The sequence below is a fragment of the Pelodiscus sinensis genome, chromosome 10 (genome assembly GCF_049634645.1).
Source record: "Pelodiscus sinensis isolate JC-2024 chromosome 10, ASM4963464v1, whole genome shotgun sequence".
NCBI classification, from domain to species: domain Eukaryota; kingdom Metazoa; phylum Chordata; order Testudines; family Trionychidae; genus Pelodiscus; species Pelodiscus sinensis.
The window spans coordinates 44,183,611-44,211,315 of record NC_134720.1 but is presented as its reverse complement, the minus strand read 5'-3'; the positions used below and the strand labels follow the sequence as shown (position 1 = coordinate 44,211,315).

The window sequence follows — 27,705 nt, the reverse complement described above, 5'->3', positions numbered from 1 at the left end:
TCTCCATTCCCAGACAAGGGCAGCCATGGGAAGATGTGTGCCAGGCCATGACACTTCTCACAGCTCCCCTTGGCTGAAAATGGCTAATCAGAGCCAAAGAGAGTCAGAAAGAAACAAAGTGACGTGGACCCCCTATCGTCTTTCCCAAAGCAAGCCCACAGCCCACTTTGAGAAACACTGCTCTAGAGAGCTGAGGAAGGAGATGGAGTTTTAACCCAGTCAACCTTTGGAACTCCTTGCCGGAGGCTGCGGTGAAGGCTAGAACTTTAACAGGGTTCAGAAAAGAGCTAGATAGATTCATGGAGGCTGGGTCCATCAATGGCTATTAAGTAGGATGGGTAGGAATGGTATCCCTAGCCTCTGTTTCTCTGGAGGTGGGTGACAAGAAAGGGATTACATGAGGATTACCTGTTGTGATCCCTCTCTCTGGGGCATCCAGTATTGGTCACTGTCTGCAGACAGGATACTGGGCTAGATGGACCTTTGGTCTGACCCAGTATGACTGTTCTTATGAAGATAACCCGGCCATCCTGTGACTCTTCACAACTTTTAACATTCAAATTCACTCTGTCTACAGACAGAATGTGTGTGTGTGTGTGTGTGTTTGTGTCTGTGTGTGTTTCTCTCATGCTGAATCCTGCTCCAATCTATCTACCTTAGGTAAGTTACTCATGTCAATTTCTTGCAGTGTCAGAATTGAAAATCTACTTGCATTTCCAGCAAGTAAAATGTGAATGATGAAGAGAAACATGAATAACTAATGCCATCTGCCTGAAGGGTGTATCTCCCCACAATATGTGTGTGTAATTCCCATTAGTGCTAATGAGAGCTAACCGTATGCATCAAAGGCACAGTAAGCCCTTAAGTTAGTAGTATACCGTATGGATTATAAATGGGCTTTGCAGAACAAAAATAAACATATTTTATACCTTCCTCTTTGTTACACCCATTGGCAATTACAGAGCTGCTTGATATAATAATTTTTCTCCTCGCAACTGTCCAAAGTGAATTTTTATTAGGAAGTTTATACAAAGAGATTAATTGTTATAATGCCTAATGAATTCTGCTATCAAAGATGTCTTCGTAATAAAGATAATATATGTCAATGGAGCTGACACAGTTTATACTGGAGCAATTTTTGATTGAGTCCAGAGTAAATGTTCTATAATAAATGTTGTAACTGCTGTCAGTCTCAGTCTTAATAGCATGAGCAATCACTTAGCTTGCTAAACAGTGGATCTAATTCAATGGCTTGTGTTTTTTTGGCATCATGCACAAGTGTTCTCCAACCTTTCCTGTCTTTTGTTAATCTGCCTGTGACTAATTCACAGGTCTTTTTATATTGTTAGAGAGGGCCCTGCCTATGCCTTCTCTGACCCCTACTGCTTACCTTTTTTATGATTGATGCTACCTATTTTCACTGTGAAACGTGATCAACATACTCCAGTTTACTTTGCTGGATTACAGAAATTTCTGAGGAAACAGATGCTTTTCCATTGGTGGCATTAGCACATTGGTTCTTAGAGAGGCTGTAGGTTTTTTCCCCCCTTTCTTTCTCTTTTAACCTGCAGAACAGATGCCATCTCTTTTCAATAGGCTGCAGACTAGACACCTTTTCTGGCTTTCACAGCCATGCTGGCAAATCTCTGGACCAAATTACATTTTTTACTTACTAGAAGATTTACCCAGCATTGCATGAATCCTTAACCCAAATATGTTTTTTCTTAATTTATTCTGGGCTGGGGCTGGGGATGAAGGTTTCAGTATGCAGGCTACTCTGGGGAGAGAGGACAACCCCAGACCTCTCTTACCACAGCAGTTAAGGACCATGTGAGAAGTGCTTGTCCATGGTTACTGCAGCTGCAGCAGACATAGCCAGAGGAAGGGTATATGTTCCCCGGCGGGGGAACAGACAGACACAGACACACAAACAGACAAACTCTCTGTAATATATAGTAGACCTCTCTGCCTTTCTCTGTTCCTGCCCCCAACAGTTCCAACAGGATTATAGCTATCCAGGTCCCCATCTCTGGCCCTTTGCTGCCTCCTATGGTCATTCTATAGTATAACTGTCCCTGGTAGCAGACCCCCTCCTTTTCCATTTTATGGAAAACCATCTAGTTCCAGACACACCCGATTGTCCTGGCACAACCAAACCATGACCTTCCTTTAAATTATGCTAAGAAGAAGCTGCTTACTAAATGTGGTGGTCTTACCATTTAGGAGAAATTCTTGAACCAACAGACTCACAGATGGATGGACAGAAATACCACAACCCCTTTCAGATCCTGCACCCCCTCCTGCATTCCTGTCATAGGTCACAATCCAATCTCAGACCCTACAGCCCCTCCTCCACTGCTTCTCCAGGTCAGAATCCTCTCTTGTACCCATACCCCCTCCCAGATTCTGCAACCCAGTCGCCTGTCCAAGGTTACAACTCCTTTCTTCACACAAACTCCCTCCCAGATCCCACACCGTCTCCTGTACTCAAAGCCTTATCCCAAGCTCCCTTCTGCACTCAACCTCCATTCCAGACTCTGCACTTCCTTCATTAATATAATGAAAGAGTTCTGCCCTTGAGCATTTACCTTACCAAATACATGGAGTGTCCCCCCAATCTAGGTGAAATGACAAAGGATGACTATAAGCAAACAACACAGGTATGCAGGGGCAAGATTAGAAAGGCAAAGACACAAAACGAGCTCAGTCTAGCTAGAGATATAAAGGATAACAAGAAGATGTTCTACAAATACATTAGAAGCAAGAGGAAGACCAAGGACAGGGTAGGCCCATTGCTCAGTGAAGAGGGAGAAACAGTAACAGGAAACTTGGAAATGGCAGAGGTGCATAATGACCTCTTTGTTTCAGTTTTCACCAAGAAGTTTGATGGTGGCAAGATGCCTAACATAGTGAATACTAGTGGAAATAGAGTAGTTTTAGAAGTTAAAATAAAAAAAGAACAAGTTAAAAAATTACTTAGAAAAGTTAGATATCTTCAAGACACCAGGGCCTGAAATAATGCATCCTAGAATAGTCAGGAAGCTGATAGAGGCGGTATCTGAGCCTTTAGCTATCATCTTTAAAAAATCATGAAAGTTGGGAGACTCCAGAAGACTGGAAAAGGGAAATATAGTGCCCCTCTAAAATAAGACAAATAAGAATAACCCAGGAAACTAGGGTATGTCTACACTACCCCGCTAGTTCGAACTAGCGGGGTAATGTAGGCATACTGCACTTGCAAATGAAGCCCGGGATTTGAATTTCCCGGGCTTCATTTGCATAAGTGGGGAGCCGCCATTTTTAAAACCCCGCTGGTTCGAACCCCGTGCAGCGCGGCTACACGGGGCATGAACTAGGTAGTTCAAATTAGGCTTCCTAGTTCAAACTACCTAGTTTGTGCCCCATGTAGCCGTGCTGCACGGGGTTCGAACCAGCGGGGTTTTAAAAATGGCGGCTCCCCGCTTATGCAAATGAAGCCCGGGAAATTCAAATCCTGGGCTTCATTTGCAAGTGCGGTATGCCTACATTACCCTCCTAGTTCGAACTAGGAGGGTAGTGTAGACATACCCCTACAGACTAGTCAGTTTAACTTCCGTGTCAGGGAAGATAAATGGAGCAAGTAATTAAGGAATCCATCTACAAACATCTGGAAGATAATAAGGTGATAGGTAAAAGGCAGCATGGATTTGTAAAGAACAAATCATGACAAACCAATCTGATAGCTTTATTTGATAGGCTATCAAGCCTCGTGGATAAGGGAGAAGCGGTGGACATGGTATACCTAGACTTTAGTAAGTCATTTGATATGGTCTTGCATAACCTTCTTATCAATAAACTAGGTCAGTGGTCCCCAACCTTTTGGGGCTGCCGGGTGCCTAGGGGTGGGGCCATGCATGCGCCAGGTGCCTGGGGGTGGGGCCACGCGTGTGCTGCACATCTGGGGGCGGAGCCGCATATCTGCTGCACATCTGGGGGCGGAGCCGCATATCTGCTGCACGCCCGGGGCGGGGCCACACATGTGCCATGTGCAGGGCCAGCTCTAGGTTTTTTACCTCCCTAAGCAAAAAATTTTTTGGCCACCCCCCGCCCACTGCTGCAGGACAGGCACTGAGGAGGAAAGCATCCCTTTCCCCTTGCAGCTCTTTGACTCCCACCTTGCCCTCCAGCCAAACCCAGCCTACATCTTGTCTCCCCTCCACACACATCCCGACCCCCCCCCACCCACTCATTGAACCCAGTTTTCCACCTCCTCTCCCCTCCCAGGCAAACTCGACCCCTCAGTGACCGGATGCAGTCTGCTCCCCTTCTATCCTCCACCTGATACTCCCTGCATCCTCTCTTCCCTCCCAGACAAACCCGATCTTCTCCCTCCCCACCGGACCCAGTCCGCTCCTCTCTCCCACTTCCTTTTCCTGCTCCCCACCAAACCCTCATGTCCCCACCTCCCAGCACGTGCGGAAATGTTGGAGCACCCCGAGAGAGGGGTGAAAGTGGCACGGGTCTCCCTGGGGATGCACGTGGACACAGTCGGGAAACATAAAGGGCAAGGCCAGGGACACCTCTCCCCCTCTTCCCTCAATCTCTGAGCCGGGGCAGGTGAGGCCCCCTCCAGCGGCTCCTTGCTACCAGACCAACCAGATAGGGCTGCAAAGTAGCTCTCCCCTCCCCCTAGCCTAAGCACCTCTGCTTGAATCATCCTGGCCCGGGCAGGGCCTTCTGCCAGGCCCCACCAAGGCTGCAGCTCTCCCCTCCCTCCGCGACCAGCACTGAGGCAGAGAAAAGGGGAAGAGTCGCCCCCCATTTGCCAATGTACACACACTCCTTGGCTAAGGGTGCCCGCTCTGGCCGGAGGGGTCACTAGTAAGCGCAAGGCAGGTGGAGAGATGACCAAAGGCACCTGGCTCACAGCGTGGTCCCTGGCTGCAGTAACCCGGGGCTGCCCCTTGCCCGACCCCAGATCGCTCTGTGCAGCCTGCCCCGCACAGCCTGGGGAGAGCGGTTCGCCCACCAGGGCCGTAGCGCTCTGGTGCTGCTGCTGTCCTCAAAGCCCATGGTGCACCCCCCTGTGCGTCGGGCTGTGCTGGCTGGTGCCAGTCAGAGGAGCACGAACGATCCCCGGGTGCCGGAGTCTGCTTCATGAATGGGAGGCTCCCTTGGGCATTTCCCGCCCCACTGGGTGCTGGGCAGCGGCAGCTGTGCTGGGAAGGCACCTGGAGCAGCGCGTGGCCAGTGCTCCTGCCGCCCCGCTGTGACACCCTCTCGCACTAACTAGAGGGCGCACTTTTCTCCCTGGTGCCAAGGGAAGGCAGCGAGGCAGCCCCGGAACCATGATGTCATGACGCTTCAGCCAATCACGGCGGGGCTGCGAGCATGACTTGCCCCACGCAACCCGCCTGCCGAGGGTGGTTCGCTACTGGCCCATCACATGCTCCGCCGCCCCTCCCAATACAATATAGAGGGGGCTACTATAAGGTGGGTGCATAAATGGCTGAATAACCATTCTTAAAGGGTATGTTTACACTAGCCCCCTAGTTCGAACTAGGGAGGCTAACGAGGGTGACCGAAATTGCAATTGAAGTGTGGGATTTAAATATCCCGCGCTTCATTAGCATGTTCCTGGCCGGTCGCCATTTTGGAAGTTGACTAGCCCAGAAGAACTGCCAGCATTTACACGCAGCAGAGAAGGGCGATTCCGAAATAAACCCCTTACTTCAAATTACCAGTTAAACTGCAATTCCATGAGGTCCAAAATGGTGACCGGCTGGGAACATGCTAATGAAGCGTGGGATATTTAAATCCCGCACTTCATTTGCAATTTCGGTCGCCCTCATTAGCCTCCCTAGTTCGAACTACGGGGCTAGCGTAGACATACCCAGAGAGTAGTTATTAACATTTCACAATCATTCTGGAAGGGCATAACAAGTGGGGCTCCACAAGGGTCTGTTTTGGGACCGGTTTTGTTCAATATCTTCATCAATGATTTAGATGATGGCATAAAGAGTATGATTATTCAGTTTGCAGATAATACCAAGCTGGGAGTGGTTGCAAGTGCTTTGGAGGATAGGGTCATAATTCAAAATGATGTGGACAAACTAGAGAAATGGTCTGCAGTAAATAGAATGAAGTTTAATAAGGACAAATGCAAAGTACTCCACTTAGGAAGAAACAATCAATTTCACATATACAGAATGGGAAGTGATTGTCTAGGAAGGAGTACTGCAGAAAAGGGATTTAGGGGTCATAGTGGACCACAAGTTAAATATGAGTCAACAGTGTGACACTGTTGCTAAAAGACCAAACATGATTCTGGGATGCATTAACAGGAGTGTTGTGAGCAAGACCCGAGAAGTCATTCTTCCGCTCTGTTCTGTGCTGATGAGGCCCCAATTGGAGTACTGTGTCCAGTTCTGGGTACCACATTTCAAGAAAGATATGGAGAAATTGGAGGTCTAGAGAAGAGCAACAAAAATGATTAAAGATCTAGAAAACATGACCTATGACTGAGGGAAGACTGAAAGAATTAGACTTGTTTAGCTTAAAAAAGAGAAGATTGATTGGGGACATGATAGTGGTGTTCAAGTATCTAAAAGGGTGTTATAAGGGAGAGGGAGAAAAAATGTTCTCCTTGGCCTCTGATGATAGGACAAGAAGCAATGGGCTTCAACTGCAGCAAGGGAGGATTAGGTTGGACATTAAGAAAACTTCCTAACTCTCAGGGTGGTTAAACACTGGAATAAATTGCCTAGGGAGGTTGTGGAATCTCCATCACTGGAGATATTTAAGAGATATTGGATAGACATCTATCAGGGATGGTCTAGATGGTGCTGGGTTCTGCCACGAGGGAAGGGGACTGGACTTGATGACCTCTCATGGTCCCTTCCAATTCTAGTATTCTATGATTCTGTCAAAAATTATTGCCCACCCCTGGACTAGTGTCTTCTGCAAACTTAGTTGCACTGTATGTAGATAATTCCATAGTAACGGTGAAGTTCTTTGTTTTATGTATGTTATGTTAGACATGACTGCTGTGAAACTGCTAACATATCTGGGCCTTATACTGTGGCTTTCCAGGCAACTATTCCCACATTGCTAGGTAGGTGCCAAACTATCTCTGCACTATCACAACAATGGACCATTCTCAATTTTGCCCAGGGACAGAATTTGGCTAGTCTCACAGCAAAGATAGAACTTGTCAGCGAGAGTAGTGACATTTTGCCCAAGCATGATTTTGTAACTATAACAAGTTGAATGTTGGTCACAGCTCTAGATTCTTGTCAGCTCTCTCTAGCTGTTAGATTTTCTATTTGCCTGCAATTGTTCTTGGAGGATCGCTCTGGATTGTAATCACAGGGAAGCAAATCTTGTGCTAATTGTAGAGCATTTTATCGCTATCTCAGAACAGATGTTTTTCATTTTCAAAGTGTCCTTATAAGGTTTTCTACAAATAGACCCAAAGGAGTCACATAATTTCTTGCTGAAAAGAAAAATCAGTGATGAAATTCCAACCATTAGTGGTAAAAAAATTCCACCTTTCAGGAATAGCCTAGAAGAAGAGATCTGGAGTCATTTGCAGCCCAAACATTGCATGGATTTCCAGTATTCCTTTGTACAAGATATACCAACTGTACTCACTTTGTCTATAATGGGACTACTTATTACTGAGTAAGGCTTTGGGGATCAGGTACTTATTTGGAATAACTTTAAGTGCATTGATTTTCAGACCTTCTTAACAGTCTAGTTCAAAATCTCAGCAGGAGTGTAATTATATTATTCTTCCTAACAGTTGGCTGCATATAACACATATGTGTTTATGTGTAAGAAAGAGACACACACACATGCATATAGTTACATGCATAAATATTCTGGAGTGTGATTTTGGGCATTATCCTTCAAAAACTTATGAACATGCTTACTATTGCATCAGACCACTTTCATGTCTGAAATTAAGCACATGCATAATGTGCACATGCACTTATGTCTTTGCAGGATCAAGACCCTAATGGTGCAAGCATCTTGTTTGGACCTTCCAGGCTCTCTGAGGCTTCATATTCAGATCTCATCATGGTTTACTCATTTGTCCTAAGCAGAAATTTGAATTCTCCCACCACAGCTGTTTGCTGAGGGCATGTCTACAGTAAGGATGTTAAATATTGGTTAATTGAATAGTCGAGTAACCTCCTTAAATGTTATTGGTTAGATGACTAGTCTGTAGTCCCTTGGGGCTGGGCTGGCAGCCACTGTCTCAGAGGCAGCACAGGATGCTAGACGGGAGCTGGTCTGCGAGGGGAGCCAGTTTAGAAACCAGCTCCTCTCGTGGCCTGGCTGCCTGTCACCTTGTGCTGCTGCTTCTGAGACAGGCAGCAGCATGATGTGGCAGCAGCCCGTCTAGGGGGTGTCTGATCTCCCGGATCTGGCACAAGCCAGAACCGAGCAGAGCTGCCTGCCCGCCCAGCTCTTAATACACTTGAAATTCAGAGCCGCAGCAGGGGTAGGTCCTGGACTCATTGTAAGCCAGGACTAGCCTACAAAAAATTTACTGACAGAGAGAGATAAAAGTGTGTAGTCTAGTGGTCCCCAACCTTTTGGGGCTGCTGGGCACCTGGGGATGGGGCCACACACGTGCCTGGGGGCAGGGCCACCCATACGCTGCATGCCCAGTGCCGGTGCCACCCATGAGCTGCACTCCCAGGGCCAGCGCTGCTCCTGTGCCACACGCCCAGGAGCCGGCATCACCCATGCACTGTGCACCCAGGGGCTGGCGCCGCTCCTGCGCTGCATGCTCAGGGGCGGGGACGCTCATATGCCATGTGCCTTGGGCCGGCACAGCCCATGTACCAGGCTCCCGGGGGCGGGGCTGCCCATGTGCCATGCGCCCAGGGGCCTGCACCGGCCAAACGCCGCGTGCCCGGGGCTGTCCCTGATCACTTGGTGGGTGCACAGAAATGGCCTGGCGGGCGCCATGGCGCCCGCAGGCACCGCATTGGGGACCACTGGTGTAGTCTATAGCATTAACCTATAAGCTTTTGCTTATCAGTGAATCAGTTAATCGACTGTACTATTACATCCCTAGTCTACGCTGCAGTGTTATTTCAAAATAACTGATGTTATTTCGAAATACAGCCGCTCCCCGAGTTACGAACAAGTTATGGACTAACATTTGGTCCGTAACTCAAAGTGTTCGTAACTCGGATCCCATAGAGTTACATGGCGACCGCGCCGCTCGTAAGCACGGATCGCTGTTCGTAACTCAGATCTGCATTTACGACCACTTTGGTCGTAAGTGCGGATGGTCGTAAGTGGAGGTGGTCGTAACTTGGGGAGCGGCTGTAACAAAGAGTATGTCTACACAGCAAGCCATTATTTCGAAATAAAATTGAGATGGAGGACTTTTTACTCTGTCTTCTGTAACCCTCATTTCACAAGGAATAAGGGAAGTCGAAGGAAGAGTGTTCTTCCTTTGACTGATGCAGCTGAAGTTGCACAGCTTAATTCAACTTTTGCCCTATAGATGTGCCCTGAGTGGTTGTCACAATGTGCAAAGTAGAACACGTTGGAAAGTATAATTCCAAGTGTCCATACAAAACGATGGGGATCTAAATTAGCTGTTTAAGGGATCTTAACGTCATTGTGGGTAAGTCTCTGAAAACATTTGCTCAATGTGCAACAGCAGTCAAAAAAGCTAATAATGTTAGGAACCATGAGGAAAGGGATAGATAATAAGGCTGAAAACAAAAGTTCATGGTATGCCCAGACCTTGCATTTGGCAATTCTGGTCACCCTATCTGAAAAAAATATGTATTCGAATGGAAAAAAAGTACAGAGAAGGGCAACAAAAATTATTAGGAGTATAGAACAGCTTTCATATGGAGACAGATTAAAAAGAGTGGGACAGTTCATGTTCGAAATGGGTGGATAAGTTAGACATTATAAAATCATGAATGGCTTTGGAGAAAGTGAAAAGGCAAGTGTTATTTACCCCCTCACATCACATGCAAACCGGTGGTTACCAAATGCAATTAATAGGCAGCAAGTTTAATCAAACCTAAGAAAGTATTTCTTCACATAGTGCACAGTCAACACGTGGAACTCCTTGCCAACGGGATGTTTTGATGGCCAAAAGTGAAGTGGGTTGAAAAACAATTAGATACGTTCACAGAGGATAGCTGTCCCTCTATAGGTCCGTTCAGGGTGGCTGCCTCAGGCCCTGCTCTTTGGGGGTCCCATGGTGGCTGCCTCAACCATGCTATGAATAAGACAGTCCCCACAAATTGAGAACCCTTGGGGATTACCTGAGGGGCCTGACGTGGGGTGGCACTAGGAGTCAGCCCCTCCCCATACTCACCATGGAGGCAGAAGCTGCAGGAAGAAGAGTGATGCAATAGCTCCACCATCTCTCAGCTGGGTCACTCTGCTTCACCATGGCGGTGGGAAGTGGAGCGTCCTGGCCCCGTTCCCAGCCCAGTCCACTTCCCGAGCAACACAGCTCAAAGGAGCAGAACAGAGCAGGCTGGGGTCAGGGTGCTCTACTTTCCGCTGCTGCAGTGAAGCAGAGTGACCTGGCTGGGAGTGGCAGCAAAGTAGAGCAGCCTTCTGGGTCGTTCCGCTTTCTGTGGCTCCTGCCACTGTGGTGAGTGCAAGGGGGCGTGCCTCCTGTTGCCACCTCATGTCAAATCCCCTCATAATCCCATGGGTCACATCTCTCGGGGGAGGGGAGTTTGGGGGAAAGGGTGCTCTGGGGGCAGAGCAGAGACAGGAAGAAGCAGGGTGCAGATGAAACAGGAGCAGCATGGGGGGAAGGGGTGGAGTGGAGGCGGGGCCTGAGGCAGGAGGGTTGCCGCAGGCCTCATGCCCCTCTTAAGGTTGGCCGTGGATTGATCTATCAATGGCTGCTAGCCAAGACAGTCAGGGATGTAACCCCATGCTCTGGATGTTCCTAAACCTGTGATTGTCAGAAGGTGGGACTGGCTGACAGGGGATGGATGACTCAATAATTGCTCTATTCTGATTAATCTCTCTGAAATGTCTGGCACTGGCCACTGTCGGAAGACAAGACACTGGGCTATATGGACTGTTGGTCTGACCCAGTCTGGCCATTCTTAAGTTCTTTTGTTCTATGCTCCAGGGGCAGCTACACCTCAGGGGTGTTTTATGTCTGGAGTGGGGAAACGATTTGGGAAGAAAGGCACAGTAGCAATACAAAATATTAGGGTATGTCTACACTACCGTGCTAGTTCGAACTAGCGGGGTAATGTAGGCATACCGCACTTGCAAATGAAGCCCGGGATTTGAATTTCCCGGGCTTCATTTGCATAAGCCAGGCACCGCCATTTTTAAATCCCGGCTAGTTCGAACCCCGTGCCGCGCGGCTACACGCGGCACGGAGTAGCTAGTTCAGATTAGGCTTCCACGAGGAGTACAGCTAGTTCGGATTAGAAGCCTAATCCGAACTAGCTACTCTGTGCCGCATGTAGCCGGGATTTAAAAATGACGGCGCCCGGCTTATGCAAACGAAGCCCGGGATATTCAAATCCCGGGCTTCATTTGCAAGTGCGGTATGCCTACATTACCCCGCTAGTTCGAACTAGCGGGGTAGTGTAGACATACCCTTAAGTAACATTCTCCGTAATGCAGTAATAAATGCCATAGGCAGGCAGTATAGTATACTGAAAAAATATATATGGGGAGGGTATTTTAGAATACTGAACATACTACTAAAAATTGGGGGAAGGGTTGGAAATATTTTCCTATTTTTTTCTCTTTTCCTGAGGGCATTTTCTTATCTTTGCCATGGTGACTATCTATTTGATCTCTTCTTACATGCCAGAAAAAACAGATATGTTGCATTGGATGGTACAGCTCTATCTTTACCTGTATTTTATGGGTTATTTCCACTTTGATTATGTTAATCTGAGAACATTATATTTGAACAAGCTGCTGCAGCAGAGACCAAGAGCTGTGTAATGGAGGCAGAACCCAGTGTAATAAAATATGCCGCTTTTGTATTTCAGGCATTGATTTAAAAAAATGGATACAGTCATTGGCAAAGGATATGAATTTTTATGGCACAGTGAAGTGAAGTTTGAACTTCCAGCAAAATGTTAAGAGGCAATCTGTAAACATGTGAAATGGGGGATTTTGTAAATCTCCCCTATGATGCAAAATAGTATGGGAAACTAACCAGTGGAAGACTGTATTAATATTAATAACATCTTAATTGGGCAGAAGCTGCCTCTTGAAATACACCTCACATCATTTAACAAAAAAGAGGGTCTGGCTGTCTAACTGTATTTCTTTCAGACTATTTTCCTTCCTGGTACAGATGCTCCTTTGTCGTAATAAAGCTTACCATTAGAACATTCTGTCTGAGACAAGTAAAGCTATTTTATCTTGGTGCCCAATATATTAACCATGGCCTATTAGAATCCTCCTCCTTGTTAACAGATTGCATTTTTATACTCCTCAAAAAATGTTTCAGTCTGCCAGATGGGGTTATAATAGGCATTGAATATATTTTTTGTTTTTTTATGCAGGAATTTTGCTTTTCAGCAAGTTAATTTTTCCAAATAAACCTCTTGGTGAGTTAAAGAGGATCATTTTAGCAAAAAATGGAAACTGAGAAAGCCAAGATAATGGCTCAGATTTCCTCAACTATAGAGCATTTAATTTAGCATTAAGGTTTCTATAATGCAGAGCATGAACTGTAGCACAGATGTATTCAGAATGCAGGGCAGTGCAGCTAAGGCAACGGTTTCAGAATACAAAGTGGGCTGTGCTCACTATGGTGTGGAACGCTCTCGCTGAAAGGGACACTAATAATCATAAATGGTTAAACAACAAAAGAAGCTACAGAAAATCATCAGGAGTGATGTTTGCACCGACAGATGCAAGGAAATTGAAGGAAATATCCTGCCACAGAATTGCAGCCCACAAGGTATACACATGGACCATGTGGTGTGGGCTCTACTGCTGGGATTTTAATGAATCTAGGGTAAAAATAAATGTAATATCATTATACCTCCCTACCCAAAAAAATGACTTGGGAATACCTTGTTCCGTGAGGCATGACAGAACGTAACAGCCTCATGAACTATTGACATGTCTGAATGGCTGTTCTTTCTTTTGTGTCAAAGGTCTAGTTATAGACTTCCAGAAAGTGCTTGTGAATGGTTTCAGATACACCATACCAAAGACTGGATTTCTCTATTTAGTCAACAGTGACAGTACAAGTGCAAGCGACTTTTTCAGATTTGTTTTTGAGTCCCTTCTTACCATGTTCTTCCTTAGAACATGTTCTTAGTCATGTATCATGACTTCCTCTGTGTGAGAGAAGGTAGCTCTGTCTCTTTGGGCCTTGTCAGTAGGTGATGTATCTGATAAGACTGCTGTTGGAGGTACAAGGCCAAATTAAGAAGGAGGCTTTAGGGTCTGCACTCCAGGGACCTGGGCTAAGTGGGACCCTGTGAAAAGATCTCTGGGCTGACAAATGCACAGATTTTTTTGCAAGGCCCCCATAGTCAAGACCCCGGACTGCAGCCACTAAAGCCCCTGCACACTATCTGGCCCTCTCTGCCTGGCCATGGAAGAGGGAGAAGGTGGCTCTGTGGGCTGCCGTTCCTTCCTGTTAGGCTGGAACTTCATCATTGTGAGCACCGGGGGTAGATCTATCCCATCACTGCCCCACAGTTCCCATTGGCTGGGAATTGTGGCCAATAGGAGCTGCAGAGGATGATGCCTGCAGGTGAGTGCAGTGAAGAGGACAAAGTCGCACTGAGCCACCTGCTTCTCCACCACCAAAGGGGGGGGCTGCCCTAGGTAAGTACCCCACACCCCAGTCCTCTGTCCCAATCCTGAGTCCCTTCCCACACCCTCAGTCTGGAAGGGAGTTAGTGAGGACCATCTGGGAGGGTGTTAGGGACTTAGGGTGCAGGATAGGGCTCAGGGCTGAGGCGTGGGGCCAGTCTAATGGCCCCTGGCTCCCAGAAGAGTTAATCCAGCCATGTGGAGGTATCATTTGCAATGGTAGATTGTCTGGGACTTCAACATCTGTCGGTGAGAAATGGACTCAGGTCAGCCAATCAGTTTGCACATAGGTCAACAAGCAAGCTGCCAGCTAAAGTCTTTAAGCCACTACCAGCTTGTGTAGGATTGCAACAGATATTTATTTTCGTTTATTCAGAATTATACAGGAATAAAAAAGGCTACCTCTATCCAGGTATCTCTGACACAAGCTGCAATAACAAATCTGTAAGTAAACAGCAGCTCCCCCTGACAGCAAGCAGGTCTCAGCTCCCTTCAGAATGTAGCACTCTCCTGTCTCCCCTGCGCCGTACAACTCTTTACCCCACTGTATGCTACATACCTTGCAAACAAATGTGGCTTGTTCAGCCCAAAGGCCAGCAATCTAGGGCTTAGCTTAGGCATGGGATGAGTGTTCCAGAACTGAGGGCACCCTGGAGAAAATGGGCCCTTGCTAGCCTCTTTTAAACCAATCAATTGCCTCCTTACTAGACATCTTTAAAGTTTGCCTCCTGGACAACTGTCACTATCCTCTCCAAGTCAGAATATCTCTGCAGGTAGCTTCAGCAATGGCTTGAGTTTACAGCAACCCATTGCTTGCTGTGATATTGCACAAATGATATGTATGGGAAAAAAATGCATGCTGTACCACCAGATGCTTCAAGAGCTGAAAAGGAGATTGAAATTCCCACTATAAAGTCAGCAACGACTCTAACGGAGCCAGCAAAGCCACTCACTGAGGCTGTGTCTAGACTGCAGGGTTTTTTTTTGAAAAAAGTAACCTTTTTTGGAAAAAACTTCACCTGCGTCTAGACTACAGCTGCGTTCTTTCAAAATTAAATTGAAAGAATGCGGCTTTTCTTTTAACGGCGGTACTCCTCATTTCATGAGGAAGAACGCCTTTTTTCGAAAGTGCTCTTTTGAAAAAAGGCATTCTTGAATGCAAACAGGGCTTTTTCAAAAGAGAGCATCCAGACTGCCTGGGTGCTCTCTTTTGAAAAAACGGCTCACTTTTTCGAAAGAAGGGATTTCAGTCTAGATGCTCTATTTCGAAAGAAGCTTTTTTGAAAGTATCTTTCGAAAAAGCCTCTTTCTAAAGAGGCTTGCAGTCTAGATGTAGCCTGAGAGTGCCACACTTCTCTGCTGACTTGGCACAGGAAAAAAAAAAGTCTCAGAAAGAAAAGCAGCTTCTAGAATTGTGGGGAGAAAGAGGACATTTCAGTTGAAAACTAGTAATTGTTTTTCTGCGTTCTGGCCAGTTGTCCTGTATAAAGCCCCAGATTCAGCAAGGAAGGAACCTACAACAGAAATGTGAATTGTTGTCTGCATTATTTGGAGGTAATGCTGAGGCTGTGTGAAAAGCTGATATGAATTGTCCTTTCCTCTAGTTACTTTCATTTCCAATGGAAGGCAGGACTTCTAGGCCATGCCTACACAGCACCGTTATTTCAGAATAACATCAGTTATTCCAAAATAATGTAGTGCGTGCCTATACAGCAAGCCTGTTATTTTGAAATAAATGTGAAATAACATGCTTCTTACTCAAACTTCTGTAAACCACATTGTATGCTGAGTAAGGGAAGTCAGGGAAGAGTGAACTGTCTTGAAATAACTGCTGTGTAGACAGCACCAAAAGTCGAAATAAGCTATTTTGACTTAAGCTACGCAATTAGCATAGCTCAAGTTGCGTAGTTTATTTCGAGTTTAGTCCTGCTGTGTAGATGTGCTCCTAGTTACCATGGAAAGTTTTTATACAGAAGCTTGGAAGACAAGACAGTCACTACAATAGCATGTTGTACTTTGAATAGGCAATGATCTTGCTCCAGCCTCGACAGAGCATATAGCATAAGGGTATCCAAATCTAGGATTTGGATTTATCGGTAACTCATAAACAATAACTCAACATAAATCTCAGTCTAACCCTGTTCGTCCTTGGAGACTGCCTGCATGACCTCCTTCCTCGGTTCTATCTCCTTAATTTCCTCTCTGCGGAACTGCTCCCATATCCTTTTGTTCCAATGGGTGTCAGCAAACCACACTTGCCACATTGACTCAGCAGAATTTCAGCAGCTTTATTTAGGCATCTGCTCTCCAAATATCCCAGCTGAAGGGCCCTGCTGCCCTATTCAATGGCTCTCTTGTTTTCCATTATGCTCTTGAAAAATATGATTTGGATTTTTTAAAAGAAAATCGAAAGTGTTTCAAATCCCCCTTCCATACACACACAAAATGCACTGTTTATAAAAACCTCTGGAAGATGACAGATGTGCTGTTCAACTTTTCAGACCAAACCGATTATAATAGAAGAGTCTAAAACTGAATGGTAAAGGAGACATTATAAGGCTACAGCTACACTGCACAGTTATTTCGGAATAAGCTATTTTGAATAGTTATTTTGAAATAGTTTATTTCAAAATAGCATGTCTACGCGGCAGGGAAACCTCAAAATTAGTCCGAGGCAGGCTTCCCTAATGTAGACGTACTATCTTGATTTAGAGCCCCAGGAGGAATAACTTAGAATGGCCCTGCTGAGGGACTATTTTGAAATAGCAGAAGTGGAGCATCTACACACGCCTTATTTTGAAATAGCAATTTTGAAGCAGGCATTATTCTTCATAGAATGAGGTTTACAGAAGTTGGAATAAGCCGGCTTGTTTCAAAATTATTTCGAAATAACGGAATTGCTGTGTAGACGCTCGCATAGTTATTTCGGAATAACGGCCGTTATTCCAAAATAACTTTGCTATGTAGACACACCCTAACTGACCCAAGAGATATAGGAAGAAATAGTTATATATTTAAAATCAAATGTTCAAACATAAACTCAATTGTTACATATCTTCAATGGCAGAATTAATATTCGTGGGACTCTATTTGATGGGTCGTGAATTCTGGCAGTGCCTGATCAATGTTTTGTACCCTGTCATTGAGGCAGCAGCCAGAATTATGACTAGAGCCAAGAGTCTCTCAATTTTTTCCACTGTCCCACCTTGATTATTCTTGGTTTTGAAAACCTCACCATCTCCAGTTGCCGAAAGCTGAAACTTAGAGGGATCAAAGAGATCATTAGCATTCATAAAGCAATTTAACAATACACAGCCTTTTGAATTGCTATTTGTTTTCTACAGAAATACAACATGTTCAGAGCTGTATAAACCTTTTGTACTGACACAATGTGAAATTCCTATTTAGTTATGGAAATGAAATGAGAGTTAAAGGAAAAACATCCTAGGACTGTGAACATTTTGATGAAACTTGAAGAAAGGCTTTTGCTGCTTGTAGAGAGGCACACACTTCTGCAGACTGAGAAGGTGGAGTGAGGAGAAGGTAGGGCTGATTCCAGATTTACATTAATAAACGTGCAGAAAGAATGGTTCCTGGTACTTGTAGGTTTCAGAGATTTCTCTCTTTAATTTCATGCTTTCTGCATTGTTTACAACTGTATTTTATTACATTGGAAAACCAGAAACAAATACCATATAATAGGTCTGTGAATGCTGAGACATTTTTACGACTGAACCTCTCACTAGCTGTATATTTTTCTTTGTTTATTTTTCCATTTGATCTCTCACCCTACATGCAGTGGAGGTGTAATTAAAGCCATCTGGGGATTTTAAATGACTTTTACTTAAACAGCTTGCTTTTTAGTTCAATGTAAAGTCAATGATAACAATTATACAGGAAATTGTACAGTTACCTGCTGTAACATTCATTTGGCAAAAACCTCTTTGGCTCAGTTGGGGCTCCCCAATCATGTGGATTCAATGAGTGATGTACAGTAGCATCCAACTAGTTGCTTCGAAAATACAGCAAAGTTCCGAGACCTCAACATTCCCAATGAGCTGCTCCACTCCTAAAGCACTCAGCACCCTGCCGGATCGGATCTCTGTGCCAGGGAGCAGCTCATGAATCCCTGCTAGTCCCCAGCCCCACACCTTCTGTCTGAGAATCTGCCCCATCCTGCTCCCCTTGCTCTCTGAATCCATCTCCACCCCAGGCCCACAGCCAGAGAAGCCCCAACTAAGCCACCCCAAACACTGTCTGGCACTCTCTAGGCACCCTGGCCACTAGCCAGCCTGAGGCCTATCCTCCAGGTCACTGGTCTGAGCTGATCCTCACCAGCCTCGGGGGAGACGCAGAGCAAGGGCAGGGCTTCAGGGGAGACTAGGAGTGGGGCCATGGCCTGGGTTTGGGGAGGCTTATTATACTCCTTGCCTATGAGGAACAAGAAAGAGGAGACTATAAGGTGGCGAGGAAGGATGGTAAAAGTACATTGGGACACTTGTCCCAAGTATTCCTGTTGCTTTCTGGTCACCCTACACTCACTAGTGGAGCCTGTTGATTCAGTGCATCCCGAGTGTCATGGTTATACCTCCGTGACCAGCGCTACCCACTCATGGAGATGTGCTGGCTGCTGCCATCCCGGCAGCTTGGATTGCCCTGATAACCTGGGTGCACGTTCACCGCAGCAGGCCCGCAGAGTGGAACCAGCGGACCAGCATCAGTACATGAGCACCATTAATTCTAATAGCCATAGAGTTCTTTTTCCATACACAGTCGCCCTGCTCCACGAGACTTACATCACTCTGAGATGGGTGCTAAGGTTCAGAAACCGGTAAGGTCAGAAACCAGCAAGTGCCATCGTGCTGCACAATGCATTGAGAAAAGACTGGGCCTTGTTACTCCTACGAGGCTTTGTTTGCAAGGCACCACCATTCATTTGTTGCTTTTTCTATTGTCACATTTTGTACTTCAAAACAGGTGAGCACCAAGCTCCACGAACCTCACTGCACTAGACTGTGTTAACCAAATCAAAGAGGATGGTGGCAAAGACCACATCAAAATGAGGACTGTAGCCCAAGGGAGAATAAAACATTAGCCAAAAAGGGTCAAATGCTACCCATTGAAACACGGATGGATACATGGATACAGGCTCTCCGATACGGGTAGGGGGAAGGGGCAACTGTCTTGGGACATGGTGATTCAAAAGGGCCTAGGGTTCCCAGCTGACACTTCCACTGTGGTGGCTCGAGTTCTTGGGCCCTTTAAATTGCTGCCAGAGCCCAGGCAGCATGCTCTGGGCAACGTGAAAGGCTGGCTGGGGTGGAGGGGGCATGGTCTGAGGGCTGCCCTCCCACTTCTGCCTGAGGTCCCACCACTTTCGCAGCATAGAGATGGCCCTTCCACTTTGCCCAGGGGCATGGTAATTCTTTCCACACCCATGCATGGATCCAATGGTAGAACAAGCTCCAAGAAGTTTGTCAATTCCTGTCACATGTAGCAGCCCTAAAGTGTGCAAAGTAGTGACAGGAGAATGGCAGGAACCCGGACGTAGCATTCCAACACCTACATTGTTTTCTGCTTCAGGAGCCTTGATGTGTGTCACAGCAGGACGATGGTGTGTTTGCTCCATCGCGGTTTAAGTGAAAGAAGATGACAATTCTCTCTCCAAGTTGCTTTGCACGGAAGAGCCCTTTCCTGTGAATATTCTGCTCCTCATGACACAGTGGTTTAGGATTTGACTTTCCAATTTCACATGAAAAAAGTGTCAAGGCTTTGAAGTGACTTTAAAAAGACAACCAACCCAACACCCACCTTTAAAGCGGCTTTATTTTTCTTCATTACTGTGTTCTCTGGACCATATTCTCCTTTGATAGTTATGGTAGTGGAGGTAAACTTTAACTAGACATTAATGTAATGGTTATTGAGCTGTACACTGAGTGTCTTTGCACCCATTAACAAGATAATCAACGTAACACTGCTAAGCTGCCCTGCAATTATAATGAATCAGAAAGACAATGATGTTCTAGCTGCACAAGAGCACTTGCAAGACGTGATAAAAATATGTTATCAGGGAAAGGCAGAATGAAGATAGATCCAATAAACACAGGGAGCACTGTTCGGTTGTGTTCTTCCTGGGAGCCATTTCCGTGCCATTGTGTAGGCTCAGATGACATAATTCTGTGCATATGCAGAGTTATGCTACGTCTGGATGGGGAATTACTCTTTTTGTACATCTGGACATCCAAGTTCAGATTTGATGATTTCTTTACTGTCTTCGTCACTGAAACTCTTAGTATATGGATGGGTGCGGGGGGCATTTTACACTATTGAGATTGGCCAGTGCCTTGGTTTGGGAGGTGGTCATAAGAAGGAATATCAGTGGCTAAGGGTAAATATGGACCAGGTTAAGATGCCAAGGGGAATCCATGCACTTTCCATTCCCACTGTCAGCAACCAACCCTTCCTGTATTGTTCAATATCCCCATATTGTGGGTCTTGTCCCCTGCAAAATACCTGCAGGTTACAGAGATGATAGTTACCATGGGAAGGGACCTCCTGACACATAACCAACACAGCTTTATGCTGGAGGGAGAAGGAGAAGTTGGTTCTTTGCCTGCTGAGATGGGAGAGATGAGCAAAATACGATGGAGGTGGAAGGGAGTAGGGCTATGTCTAGACTGGCACAATCTTGCGCGAGAAATATGCAAATGAGGCTCAGCGTGGAATATCGCTGAGCCTCATTTGCATATATAATGTGCTGCCATTTTTGCGGAAGAGGGTCTTGCGCAAGAAGGAGCTATCTATACTGCCCCTTCTTGTGCAAGAAAAACCCTCTTGCGCAAAGCCATTTTTCCTATTACTTTTCAGGAAGAATGGCTTTGCGCAAGAGGGTTATTCTTGTGCAAGAAGGGGCAGTGTAGATGCTCCTTCTTGCGCAAGACCCTCTTCTGCAAAAATGGCGGCACATTATATATGCAAATGAGGCTCAGCAATATTCCATGCTGAGCCTCATTTGCATATTTCTGGCACAAGATTGCGCCAGTCTAGACATAGCCTAGGTGTGTGGGGGCAGAGAGTAGATGTGAGATGTAAGATAATTTGACCTTAATAGAAACATTCTCTTATAGAAACATGGATGATTGTAATAATCTTTAAGGACCAAGCGGTTAAAATGCAGTTCCAAGAAAACATTCTCCAAGTATTCAAATGGACTGGATTTGCTTAGAAGCATTGACCTGAGGAAATGTTCCATCTACACTTGTTTTGATTTGAATGGATGCTCATAGCAATTGATTTTTCAGGACTTGTGCACCTAAGTAATGTGTTCTGGATACACTGTTCATTCCTTCAATTTATCTTATGTAGAGAAGTGAAATCTCAGAATTTGCCTAATTTGAGATTTTGTAACTGAGATTCACCATCAGTATCAATAGGTTTGTGATCATCCTTTTCCCAAAAAGGAAGGAAGGAAATTCCAGGGTTAGCCATATTCTGACTCCAAAGGACCAACTTCATGTGTGATTATATCTGTGCAAATCTCCCCCCCACTAGCTTCAATGTGGTTTCACTGGTGTAACCCAGGAATTAAACTCTGTAACCTACCAAAAGATGGTATCTATTTTCCACCCTAACACATTAATAAGTATTACAGATACCGAAATACATGAACATTTCACTTCTCAGATTCCTGTGGGTAGCACAGGGTGGTTGGCACCCAGGAATCTATATTCTTATTTGGTGCTCATTTCTCCACTACCTGCATCCTCCCAAAAGTAAACTGAGTAATAAATAGAGAGAAATTATAATCTTCCAGTTAAAGGAGGTAGCTGGGAATCAAGAGAGCTGTTTTTTGTTTGTATGTTTGTTTTGTTCTTTCTGACCATGTGGGAGCCATTTTAATCTCTTTGCACATCCGCTTCCTCCTCTATGAAATGAAGATACTGCTAGTTGCTGTGTAAGTATTTTGTATGAGGCTGGATGCTTTACATTACAACAAAGCATGTTTCGATCCTTTCATGGAAGGCACTGTGTAAGCACTAAGTATTAATTGCCAAACAGTGTAAATATCAGCCCTCTCTGTCCAAGCCAAAAGATTCTGAATGACAACAAGTGGAAAACACGCAGCAGCAGCCAGACATTCAGGAGTGACAAACTGAGATTAAGGATTAGAAAGACATTTCTGAATTGCAAAAAGAGTATGGTAGCCAATCAGTGACTGAGATGCCATGCTGTGGGAGATGCAATCATTCCTCATTCATTTTGAAGTGACTAGGAGCCCTTTCCTGCTCTTGGAGACAAAAGTATTCAATGTTGTCAAATCTCCCTAAAGCAATTCCACAGCAAACATTATTGTGTATTTGAAACAAAAAACAGGACTATGAAGCACTTTGAAGACTAACAAGATGGTTTATTAGGTGATGAGCTTTCGTGGGCTAGACCCACTTCCTCAGATCAAATAGTTGAAGAAAATTGTCACAACCATATATACCAAAGGATACAATTAAAAAAATGAACACATATGAAAAGGACAAATCAAATTTCAGAACAGAAGGGAGATGGGGGGAGGGAGGGGGAAGAAGGTAAATGTCTGTGAGCTAATGATATTAGAAGTGATAATTGGGGAAGCTATCTTTGTGATGGGTAAGGTAATTAGAGTCTTTGTTCAAACCTAAGCGTAAAGTGTCGAATTTGAGCATGAATGACAGTTCAGAGGATTCTCTTTCAAGCGTATTCTTAAAAGGCTTTTGAAGCCTTTCAAGAATATTACCTGCATCCTGCTTCAAAAGCCTTTCAAGAATACTCTTGAAAGAGAATCCTCTGAATTGTCATTCATGTCATTCAAATTCGACACTTTATGCTTAGGTTTGAACAAATACTCTAATTACCTTACCCATTACAAAGATAGCTTCCCCAATTATCACCTCTAATATCATTAGCTCATAGACATTTACCTTCCCCCTCCATTCCCCTTCTGTTCTGAAATTTGATTTGTCCTTTTCATATGTGTTCATTTTTTTAATTGTATCCTTTGGTATATATGGTTGTGACAATTTTCTTCCACTATTTGATCTGAGGAAGTGGGTCTGGCCCACGAAAGCTCATCACCTAATAAACCATCTTGTTAGTCTTTAAAGTGCTTCATAGTCCTGTTTTTTGTTTCAGCTACACCAGACTAACATAGCTATATTACTATAACTAATTATTGTGTATTGTGGCTCTGGAGGAGGAGTTGGAAGGTAGTACATGGGGAGACGGCCAAGGCTCCAAACATGGTGCAATTCTGGTGTGTGAAGGTTTGGAGACAGATGGAAAGAAGCTCCTAATGAGATGATAGTCTCTGATACACATATATGTTGGTTCTTGTGATGCCGCGGCCCATCTTTTAGCTTATCTCATTTGGTTGCTGTTCATGCTGTGCATCTCTCTCTATGCTGCCATGATTGTCTAATGGTGGGAATGGATTTCCAGAACTCTAAGTCTAATATTTAAATGATGTTCTCAGTTCCCCTCCCTTCTATGGATTCTGCTGCTGTCCTTACTTCCTTGCCCCCTGCACTTCATATTGAGCCCTATTATTTCCATGACAAAAATCCTGAATTGGAAGGAGATTATTGCCATATAGCATGTATAAATCAGGACCATGGCATATGTGTCGAAATATTGGGGACATTTGTGCCTTTCAAGCACTTATTTTCCATCTGGCACAGTTCTAGTTGCATCCCTTTGAAATTACATACTCTGTGCACCACAGACAAGGGCCAAATCACAAGTGGGATACAAGTGCAGCTGAGTGTAGTGGTAGTTTGGGTGTGCAAGAAATGCAAGATTAGTGTTTAGGTGGAAAAATGGGGTGCTACAATAAGTGGTAATTAACAGTTGAGAAATAGTCAGGCATGTTTTTTTATCATCATCAGAAACCTGTTTCCAGAAATACCTCTGAGTGAAACAAAGCTCTTTTCCTGACAAACATCTTCCTTTTCTTTTTAACAAGCAGTAAAACATACTGCTGTGGATGGAAAATAAGGAACAAAGGATGAGAACTATTTTCAGATTCACAGGCTCAGAAAAACAGTTACGTTGCAAAACTTCACAACTCTCCAGCTGCCAAAACACATACACAAGCACGCAGGTAATTCAGTGTGTTGCGGGAAAGACCCTAGTTTGGGTTCTCTTGCACTGAGTACACAAGAACAACTTGCTGAGTAATTTACTAATCAAGATGAAGGTGGCAGAATCTGGTCCTATGTAATTTGTGTTGACATTTATGACATTATCTTTGAAATCAACGAACATTTTAAATACTAAGAAAAAAAGTTTATTGGATACAGCAGATCGGTTTCCTTAGCTGATGTAAATCAATGTAGCATCATTGACTTGTGTGGATCTGTGCCCATTCATTTTAGATGAGGATCTCTTCCAGTGTTTGGTATAATTTATCTGGTACAGAATTTATTCTATTAGCCTGAACAGACTAATATTCTCCAAGGAAAAATTACCGTTTTTAGCTGTGTATTTAGCCAGAATCCCACACTAGCTTCCTTAAGTGTTTTCTATGAAGATGTGAACATCATCCTACCCAATTAAAGGAGTGCCCTTAATAATTTATCAGGCAATTAATGTCATCATCACCCTTTTATTTCAGAGTATTCTACCAGCAATATATAGTCAGGCCTTGAGTTAAAGCAGTACTAATATTAGAGTGGCACAATGTAGCAACAATAATGAAGATATTAAGGCAACTAAGGGTCGTTTGTCAAGAGTGGAGTACATAAGCCAATTAGCAGAGGCTAAATCTTCATTTCTAGAAAGATGACTTTTCTTGGGAGAGGGAAAGAAATCTCAGCAAGATAAATCTACATTACAAATCAAAGGCAAATCCTACATAAAAATTAAAGATGGAAAAGACCTGTTAGTATTAAGAAACTTCTGAAAGTTATGAGCAGATGGAAAAAATATATTAGAAGTTGAATTTCAACCATGATTTTGGAGACTACTTTTTCTGTGACTTCACCACTTTCCATTTATAGCCTGACATGTGATTTGCAAAACTAAAATTAATAAGGAGATGAGTTCTGGACAACTAATTCCTTCACAAACATTTGATAATCCTGGCCATCACTGTAAGAATCTGGACCAGATCTGCCACCACTTCTAGTGGGAATTTTTGCCCCCATGGCCTGAGAGAGAGAGAGCAACAGGTAGACAAAATAAAGACATACTCTTTGTAAAATTCGATCAAGAATGAATGCTGCTGTGCTGTGGGTTGCAGATTACCTTAACCTCTCTTTGCTAGGTCACTTCTGGAAAAAGATTTGGGGTCAAAGCAACATATTCATCATAAAAAATAACGTAATTGTCCCTCAGAATGTTTGAGAAACTTTTTGTTCCTTCTGTAAAAACAATTAAATGTAATAAAACTTTGCATCTGGAAAAGGTAAGGTAAGGTAAGAAATTACAGGCAATATAAAAATAAATGGTTCTATACATTAATGGTGAACACTTCTGAAAGCTCTGGATCAAAATCACAAACAAAAAGGTCATCAAATGTGTTTAAAAACAATGTATTGGAACCTCCACCACGATTACCGTGCTTGGACCAGTACGCAAGCTGGGCTTCACAATTTCTTCTGCTAGATTCTGTTGTGTGCTAGAGCATGTAATGTTTGGTAGAGAGCTGTGACAATGAGGTTCAATAGGACACTTCCTGAAAGTCTTCATGGGCCAATTCCTATTTAATAGATTTCCTCTCCTGACATTTCACAACAACTTTATAGCAACTAAAGTACAGACTGTCTGGAGAGGATCTACCTTAGGTTCTACACCAAGCTCAGAACATACTGAGACCTGCACTTGGGATTTGCCTTGATTTAAGAAACCATCCCACAACCTCACCAGGCAACCCAGATTTGTCTACAGAAAGTGCTTAAAGTGATCTGAAAAAGTGGGGGCAAGAGGGCCTGTCATTACCCACACCTCTGCTCACCCCCCTGCACAACAATTAATCCTGGCCCCCAAATCCTGCTGTCACCTCTGGAGCCACATCTTGCTACCTTCCCATCATCATCATCATCAACAACCAAGGGCTCAATGCCCATTGGTGTCCGATACCTCTCACTATTTCCTTCCATCTTTCCCTGTCCAGTGTGGAGTGGCTTAGTTTCTGTAGACTAGCTCCACACCAATCTACTATATCATCTACCCATTCTCAGTGGCGTCTGCCTCTCCTATTTGCACCATCCATTATGCCGAATACCAGGGTTTTAACTTTTCACTCATTGTTCATTCTGCAGATATGCCCGAATAGCTGTAACTTCCATTGTAGAACCTTCTGCAGTAAGATCTCTTTTGGCTGTATCTTCCTATATAATTCCTCGTTGGTGATCTTCTGCATCCATCCTATTCTCAAGATCTTTCTATAACAACTCCTCTCAAATGCCAATATTCTTCTCTTCAAATTTTTCGTTATCACCCATGCCTCACGTCCATACAACATGCTGCTAAATACACATGTTTTCAAGATGCTCAGCTTCGTTCCTACGCTAATCACTTTACTTTTCCAGATCTAATCCATCACCTTCAAACTCACTCCTGCTTTCACTATTCTAGTCGCTAGTTCCTTCTTACAGTCTAGATCATACGTCATGTTGCTCCCCAAATACATGAACTTCTCTACATTCTCTATTCGATCCCATCTACACTGATCTTCCTTCCTATTTTCTTATCTCCAAATACCATTGTCGTCTTCTTCTCAATATGCACCTTATCAATTCTTCTTCTTCCAGTCACCCTCCAATATCAGTTCTCTCTCTTCCCATACACCCTCACCTCTACTCCTTCTGCACCTGCTGGGGTTCTTTTCCTTTCTGCTCCTTCTGTGGTGGGTGTTGCAGAGAGAATGAGGAGAAAGGAGGAGGAGCAGAGAAGGTGTCCTGCAACTCACAGGAGGGGAAGGGGAATGAGAGAGTGAAGCTGTGCTGAGGTGCCATGCTCTTTCTGGCTCCTCCTTCCGTCCTGTAAGAATAGTGTCCATCAGCCACGGTTGACATTTTTTCCCCTGTGCCCCCTCACACTTCAGGCACTCTTTATCTTAATAACATCTTTTGGTTATTTATCCCTACTCTAAAACATACCTTGTTATCAATGACCATTCTGTCTTGGCTATAGGTATGTGTACACTGCAGCTAGGCACCCATGGCTGGCCAGACTCAGGCTCACAGGCCTCAGACTGTGGAGTGGTTTCACTCCACTATGGACTACCAGCTGTGGGTTTTTCATTGCACTGTAGACATCCCCTCAGGAGGATGCCTTCAACTGCAGCAAATGCTGACACCTACAATCTCTAGGTGAGCCTAGGATATTGGTGAAGAAGCTCTGCAAGGCATCAAAAGAAGCTAGTAAATGATATGGGATTGGGCCAAGAATTGGTGTTCAGGAGATAAGGGGTTCTACTTTCTAGTCTTGATTCTGCCGCTTGAGGGCAAGACAGTCACTTCATTTCTATTTCTTCTCATACCCTTTGTCTGCTTTCTTTAGTTAGATTGCAAGCTATCTGGAGCAGGGACAGTCTTTTTGTTACATCTTCGTGCTGTGACTAGCACAACTACTGTACTGCAAATAACAATAATAGTGGCATAAGAGATCAATGTTTGTGGGCTAAATATTAAGAAACATGGAATAGCCTGTATCGAATGGTGAAGCACTGGAATGGGTTACCTAGGGAGGTGGTGGAATCTCTCTAAAGGTTTTTAAGTCCCGGCTTGATAAAACCCTAGCTGGGATGACTTAGTTAGGGTTGGTCCTGATTTCAGCAGGGGGTTGGACTTGATGACCTCCTGAGATCTCTTCCAGCCCTAGGATTCTATGAATGGAACAGTGCATTTGGATACCTGGAGCCAGATTCTTCCC

General features: G+C 44.5%; 1 protein-coding gene across 6 annotated transcripts in view; it reads right to left on the bottom strand.

The window, feature by feature from the left end:
• LOC102449274 (calcium-activated potassium channel subunit beta-2) overlaps nucleotides 1-27,705 on the bottom strand; it is a 273,020-nt gene that overhangs the window by 117,273 nt on the left and 128,042 nt on the right. The window lies entirely within an intron of this gene.